An 8,208-nucleotide genomic window follows, 5' to 3' on the forward strand; every position below is an offset into this window, starting at 1 on the left:
TGAACAATCAGTGATTCAGAAAAAAAGAACGGTAGCTCCAAACGTTTCCCACGGCAGAGAGAGAGAGAGAGAGAGAGAGAGAGAGAGACGGAGCATATCAGCAGCGCCTCTGCTGGTCAGAGCACAGTGCACGCCACACAACACAACACAGCCAGCGCCGGCCTCTGCCCTGCTTCTACCTTGGCTGCCTGCATTGTGCAGTGCCCCATTGGATTTTGTGTTTCACATATGCCGTGCCGTCCATGTGCGTCGTCTGCCGCGCGCAGTGTCTGGCGCAGCTTAACTTCGCATCGCACTCTGTCGGCGATCGTTTCAGTCGCACGTCCTGCCCTCTGGGCAGTTGATGCGAGCAACAGGACAGAGAGCCACCTAGCGGATAACATAGGAACTACTTGCAACAACCTGCTCGCAAGAGAACAGACGATTTGTTTCGGAGCGGGTGAGTTCACCGCTCCCCCCACCCTCGGAACTCGCCCGCTCAACGCTCACCCCACCGTCTCGACTCTAGCCAGAGCGTTGAGCAAAGCGACTCAGGTGTCACTCTGCTCTCTGCGGTCTCAGCTCACGCAGTTATACAGCTCGCGGCTCGACCCGCTCGACTCAGCGCCTCTGCATCGGAGTTCGTCCCTACTGGATATTGTTCTTCGTAGTAATACCGCTATGTATATTACATTATTATGTTATGTATACATCAATTGTTTTTATTTTATTTTTATTTGTTTAAACTGATTAGATTAGGTTCCTGATGACTCCTCTTACTATAGGATTTTTATTATGGACACTCGAATTTACGCTTTAATTACGAGCGAACCGATAAACGTATCGCAAAATGTGATACACCAATATTTTCCTTGTTTTATTCTGCGTAAGGCTATATGCAGCACTTTCGTTTTACAGTCAAATTTATATATTTTTTTTCTTATTCTGGTACGGATTTTGCGATTTTAGGCGTCTTCGGAAGGAAACGTTCACTTTAAAAATATATGGCTTGCGATGAATTTGTATGAGGTTAATGAAATTTTAATACATTATAGCCAAATATATTGTTAATGTAAATCTCAAGTTACAACATTTTCCGATCACCCAAAAAACCACGATAGTGCAAAATAAATCAATAATCAAAAACTTTGTCATATCGTGGAAATTTCAATAAACAATACAAAATTCTTACTCATTATCTGTGTTACTTAAAAATAGGATCAAATAAGATCAAAATACAGGTGTAGTACTGGAATAAACCAAGTTTAACGGACAATGTGCCTTCCATTTATTTTCTATTGTAAATGAGTGGTGAGTCATGAAAAAGAGCTAATTCATTTCAGGGAGTGAACAGTTCTGATCCAATCTCTGAAAAGAACAGTTTTGCCCATCTCTACTTGTACAGCCCTCTCGCAGTGTCCGGAGCAAGTATGGTGGGTCTGACACACCGGTGTCAATGTGTTCTTTTTTCCATTTCCAGGAGTGTAGTTTCATTTGTGTGCTGCTTTCATAAAAGTTAAAGCATGGTCCTGTCTTTTGTCAAAGGTTTGTCGAAGAACTCTGACAGTGTACGAGTAATACAGGCCATAGCACTGTGACTGCCACCGTGCGTTTCCGTCTCGCTATGGGTGATGCAGCTGGCGAGCAGCAAAATTTTATAGCCGCAGGCGTTCTGCCTCGTGTGAACTGCTGCATCTACCGCATGCACCGTAGCAGGGCGTCCGTTTACCGCACAGCTGACTTTCCGCAAATATTCCGCTCCTAGAGCCCGGCCTATCCGGTTCAGCTAATGCTGCTACTCGAGGACAGGCGCTGTCGTATGGCAATCGACAGACTCCAAAAATCTAGGTCTCGATTTCTTGAAATCTCTTGACGAACGCATCGTACTAGAGCAGAATCTGATACATTTTAGTATGGACTGCAACCGCGAGAAATAAGAGCAAAATCTATTGAGAATGTGCTTGCCTCGTCAGTAAAAAACAAAACGATCGTGTGGCCTTGATGGCTGGGAGGCCACATCCGAGGAAGTTCGACCGCCGGATTGCAAGTCTTTTTGCAGATGACGCCACATTGGACGACTTGCGCGTCGGTGATGATGAGGACAACACCAGTCCATGAGCGGAAAAAATATCCAACTTGGCCGGGAATCGAATCCGGGCCCGCTGCATGATAGGCAAACACGTTACCATTCAGTTGAGCAGGCGGCCTGCCTTGTCAGTACAGTACAGGAATAATACACTGAGCCAACAAAAAGTCAAGGGTTAGCGATATCAAGTAAACTCCTCCCGATCAGGGCATGAAGGCCCAACGTTACCGACCGGCCGCCGTGTCATCCTCACCCATAGGCGTCACTCGATGCGGATATGGAGGGGCATGTGGTCAGCGCACCACTCTCCCGGCCGTATGTCAGTGTCTGAGACCGGAGCCGCTACTTCTCAATCAAGCAGCTCCTCAGTTTGCCTCACAAGGGCTGAGTGCACCCCGCTTACCAACAGCGCTCGTTAGACCAGATGGTCACCCATCCAAGTGCTAGCCCAGCCCGACAGTGCTTAACTTCGGTGACCTGACGGGAACCGGTGTTACCAATGCGGCAAGGCCGTTGGCGGATAGCGATAAACACATATACAAATTGCGATGTTATTGTGTAAACAAGGTATAAAAGGGCAATACATTGATGTATCTGTCATTTGTGCTCAGCTGATTCGTGTGAAAAGGTTTTCACCGTGGTTATGGCCACACCACGGTAGTTAATAAACTTTGAACGCGGGATGGCAGACACAGCGGACATTCCATTTCGGAAATCGTTAGGGAATTCAGTATACCATGATCCATGCTATTAAGACTGTACTAAGAATACCAAATTTTAGGTTTGCCTTTCACCACAGTGGACGAGGGCCTTCACTTAACGACCGAGAGCAGCGGCATTTATGTGGATTTGTCAGTGCTAACAGACAAGTAACACTAAGTGAAATAACCGCAGAAATCAATATGGGACGTACGACGAATGTATCTGTTAGGACAGTGCGGCGAAATTTGGCGTTCATAGGCAAGAGCAGACGACCGACGCGAATGCGTTTGCTAGCAGCACGACATCGCCTGTAGCACCTCTCCTGGGCTCGTGACTATACTGACTGGACCCGTGACGAATGGGAAACCATGGCCCGGTCAGTTGAGTCCCGATTTCAGTTGGCAAGAGCAGATGGTAGGGTTCGAGTGTGGCGCAGACCCCACGAAGTCATGGACCAAAGTTGTCAACAAGTCTCTGTGCAAGCTGGTGGTGGCCCCATAATGGTGTGGGTTGTGCTCACACTGAATTGACTGGTTCCTCTAGTCCATCTGGAAATTCGGCTGCTTGGACACCATTTGCAACCATTCATTAGTTTCAATTTCCCAAACAACAATGGAATTTGTAAGGATGACAATGCGCCATTTCGCCGGGCCACAGTTGTTCGCAACTGGTTTGAAGAACATTCTCCACAGTTCGAGCGAATGGTTTAGCCAATCATATCGCCCAGCATGAATCCAATCAAAGATTTATGGGATATAATCGAGAGATCAGTTCGTGCACAAAATTCTACATCGGAAACACTTTCGCCATTATGGACGGCTATAGAGGCTGGCCGGCCGGTGTGGCCGTGCGGTTAAAGGCGCTTCAGTCTGGAACCGCGTGACCGCTACGGTCGCAGGTTCGAATCCTGCCTCGGGCATGGATGTGTGTGATGTCCTTAGGTTAGTTAGGTTTAAGTAGTTCTAAGTTCTAGGGGACTGAAGACCACAGAAGTTAAGTCCCATAGTGCTCAGAGCCATTTGAACCATTTTTTTTATAGAGGCAGCCCAGCTCAAAATTTATGCAAGGGACTGCCAACGACTTGTTGAGTCCATGCCACGTCGAATTGCTGCACTATACCGGTCAAAATGAGGTCCGACACCTCAGTATATATCAGAGACCTGCAGTAGATCATCTTGCCACGATCACTCGACTGAGACAAGAATGTCGACCATGTTTACAGGTGTTCTTTATCAGGCTGACAGTGGAGGCCGGGACAGATAGCCGCGGTGGACGCGCTGGGTTCTGCTAGCCAGCGCAGGCGACGCGTCCGAACCAGGATTCATTAGCGGCTGCGGCAGCGCCGGAGTCCATTTATTTGTGTGGAGTCGTCGTTATTAATGCGCCGCTGTCCGCATTTATTACTTAATTAGCGGCTTACCTGGCGTCCCACCAGTAAATATCTCATCCTTAAGTCGTTCAGACAGCCGGCCAAGCACAAAAAAGCCGCTCACTTAATTGTTTACGGTCGCGGGACCGGCGCCAACGCATGTTTTCCACCTAGCTGCCGGGAGTCGGCGTGATCCTGCGCTCACCTTTCGTCATTACTGCTCCAGGTTACGCATTTCTCTTCCTAGCAGGTTGCACGAATGAAAAGCCTGCTTGCTGCTGGCATATGCTTTTTTTGTTTTGTTGCTTTAATAGCTAACGTTTGGATGGAATTACAAGCCAAGGTGTAGCAATAATGGAACACTTGAGAAGTTTTTAAGTTGTAGTCGGAGTATTCTTACTTAGGCGCTCTGTGATATCTTTACATAATACTAGTGGCTTTTGAGATCATTACCTGACGATAAAGGCTCAGTCCAACACCTGCCCGAGTAGCCATTTGTGTTAAAGCGCTGCTTCCTGGAGGAGGAGAGCTCCCGCCCTGGATCGAATTCGCCGGCGCACATAGGGTTATTTCATGCAAAGTGTTGACCAAAATTAGTGTTTGGTATTTTTTATTTATTTTATTTTACACGTCTAGTTTTGTAGGACCAAATTGATGAGCAAATCTCCGAGGGCATGGAACGTGTCAGTAAGTGAAATTACAAGATAAAAGTAATTACTGATAAAATAAAATGTTTATGAACCCAAAAAAGACAAGCCGTAAGTTTATGTGAACGCAATCACAATATAACACAGGAACCAGCTTAATTTTTTTAAGGAACTCCTCGACAGAATAGAGGGAGTGACCCGTGAGGAAACTCTTCCGCTTCGACTTGAAATCGCGTGGATTGCTGCTAAGATTTTTGAATATTTGTGGTAGGTTACTGAAAGTGGATGCAGCAGTATACTGCACACATTTCTGCACAAGAGTCAAGGAAGTGCGATCCAGATGCAGATTGGATTTCTGCCTAGTATTAACGGAGTGAAAGCTGCTAATTCTCGGGAATAAGCTGATATTGTTAACAAGAAACTACAATAAAGAACATATGTATTGGGGGGGGGGGGGGGGCAATGTCAGAATACTCAGACTAGTGATCAGCGGTCGACAACCGGTTCGCGAACTTACACCATTTACTGCCCGAACTGACCGTTTCTGAGCCAAAAATATCCTTTGAGAATGGGAAGAGTTACTCCAAAATATAATGCCATACGTCACAAGCGAATGAAAATAAGCAAAGTAGACTACTTTTCGTGTCGAACTATCACGTCAGATATTGTTCAGGTAGCAAAAGTGAGAGCACTAAGTCTTTGAACAAGATCCTGAACGTGGACTTTCCACGACATTTTACTATCTTTCTGAACTCCAAGAAATTTGAACTGTTCGGTTTCACTAATTATATGCTCCTTTGGTGAAAATAAAACGTCGAGTTTTGTTGAACTGTATGTTGTTGTTGTTGTTGTGGTCTTCAGTCCTGAGACTGGTTTGATGCAGCTCTCCATGCTACTCTATCCTGTGCAAGCTTTTTCATCTCCCAGTACCTACTGCAACCTACATCCTTCTGAATCTGCTTAGTGTATTCATCTCTTGGTCTCCCTCTACGATTTTTACCCTCCACGCTGCCCTCCAATACTAAATTGGTGATCACTTGATGCCTCAGAACATGTCCTACCAACCGATCCCTTCTTCTGGTCAAGTTGTGCCACAAACTTCTCTTCTCCCCAATCCTATTCAATACTTCCTCATTAGTTATGTGATCTACCCATCTAATCTTCAGCATTCTTCTGTAGCACCACATTTCGAAAGCTTCTATTCTCTTCTTGTCCAAACTATTTATCGTCCATGTTTCACTTCCATACATGGCTACACTCCATACGAATACTTTCAGAAATGACTTCCTGACACTTAAATCAATACTGGATGTTAACAAATTTCTCTTCTTCAGAAACGCTTTCCTTGCCATTGCCAGCCTACATTTTATATCCTCTCTACTTCGACCATCATCAGTTATTTTGCTCCCCAAATAGCAAAACTCCTTTACTACTTTAAGTGCCTCATTTCCTAATCTAATTCCCTCAGCATCACCCGACTTAATTAGACTACATTCCATTATCCTTGTTTTGCTTTTGTTGATGTTCATCTTATATCCTCCTTTCAAGACACTGTCCATTCCATTCAACTGCTCTTCCAAGTCCTTTGCTGTCTCTGACAGAATTACAATGTCATCGGCGAACCTCAAAGTTTTTATTTCTTCTCCATGAATTTTAATACCTACTCCGAATTTTTCTTTTGTTTCCTTTACTGCTTGCTCAATATACAGATTGAACAACATCGGGGAGAGGCTACAACCCTGTCTTACTCCCTTCCCAACCACTGCTTCCCTTTCATGCCCCTCGACTCTTATAACTGCCATCTGGTTTCTGTACAAATTGTAAATAGCCTTTCGCTCCCTGTATTTTACCCCTGCCACCTTTAGAATTTGAAAGAGAGTATTCCAGTCAACACTGTCAAAAGCTTTCTCTAAGTCTGCAAATGCTAAAAACGTAGGTTTGCCTTTCCTTAATCTTTCTTCTAAGATAAGTCGTAAGGTCAGTATTGCCTCACGTGTTCCAGTGTTTCTACGGAATCCAAACTGATCTTCCCCGAGGTTGGCTTCTACTAGTTTTTCCATTCGTCTGTAAAGAATTCGTGTTAGTATTTTGCAGCTGTGACTTATTAAGCTGATAGTTCGGTAATTTTCACATCTGTCAACACCTGCTTTCTTTGGGATTGGAATTATTATATTCTTCTTGAAGTCTGAGGGTATTTCGCCTGTTTCATACATCTTGCTCACCAGATGGTAGAGTTTTGTCAGGACTGGCTCTCCCACGGCCGTCAGTAGTTCCAATGGAATATTGTCTACTCCGGGGGCCTTGTTTCGACTCAGGTCTTTCAGTGCTCTGTCAAACTCTTCACGCAGTATCATATCTCCCATTTCATCTTCATCTACATCCTCTTCCATTTCCATAATATTGTCCTCAAGTACATCACCCTTGTATAGACCCTCTATATACTCCTTCCACCTTTCTGCTTTCCCTTCTTTGCTTAAAACTGGGTTTCCATCTGAGCTCTTGATATTCATACAAGTCGTTCTCTTATCTCCAAAGGTCTCTTTAATTTTCCTGTAGGCGGTATCTATCTTACCCCTAGTGAGATAAGCCTCTACATCCTTACATTTGTCCTCTAGCCATCCCTGCTGAGCCATTTTGCACTTCCTGTCGATCTCATTTTTGAGACGTTTGTATTCCTTTTTGCCTGCTTCACTTGCTGCATTTTTATATTTTCTCCTTTCATCAATTAAATTCAATATTTCTTCTGTTACCCAAGGATTTCTACTAGCCCTCGTCTTTTTACCTACTTGATCCTCTGCTGCCTTCACTACTTCATCCCTCAAAGCTACCCATTCTTCTTCTACTGTATTTCTTTCCCCCATTCCTGTCAATTGCTCCCTTATGCTCTCCCTGAATCTCTGTACAACCTCTGGTTCTTTTAGTTTATCCAGGTCCCATCTCCTTAAATTCCCACCTTTTTGCAGTTTCTTCAGTTTTAATCTACAGGTCATAACCAATAGATTGTGGTCAGAGTCCACATCTGCCCCTGGAAATGTCTTACAATTTAAAACCTGGTTCCTAAATCTCTGTCTTACCATTATATAATCTATCTGATACCTTTTAGTATCTCCAGGGTTCTTCCATGTATACAACCTTCTTTCATGATTCTTAAACCAAGTGTTAGTTATGATTATGTTGTGCTCTGTGCAAAATTCGACCAGGCGGCTTCCTCTTTCATTTCTGTCCCCCAATCCATATTCACCTACTATGTTTCCTTCTCTCCCATTTCCTACACTCGAATTCCAGTCACCCATGACTATTAAATTTTCGTCTCCCTTCACAATCTGAATAATTTCTTTTATTTCATCATACATTTCTTCAATTTCTTCGTCATCTGCAGAGCTAGTTGGCATATAAACTTGTACTACTGAAGTAGGCGTGGGCTT

At 44.4% G+C, this 8,208-nt stretch overlaps 1 pseudogene; it reads right to left on the bottom strand.

Annotated features, from left to right (window-relative positions):
• Positions 1-2,465: 2,465 nt before the first annotated feature.
• Positions 2,466-2,583, bottom strand: LOC126485418 (5S ribosomal RNA; annotated as a pseudogene).
• Positions 2,584-8,208: the final 5,625 nt, after the last annotated feature.

The sequence above is a fragment of the Schistocerca serialis genome, chromosome 6 (genome assembly GCF_023864345.2).
Source record: "Schistocerca serialis cubense isolate TAMUIC-IGC-003099 chromosome 6, iqSchSeri2.2, whole genome shotgun sequence".
In the NCBI taxonomy this organism is placed as follows: Eukaryota; Metazoa; Arthropoda; class Insecta; order Orthoptera; family Acrididae; genus Schistocerca; species Schistocerca serialis.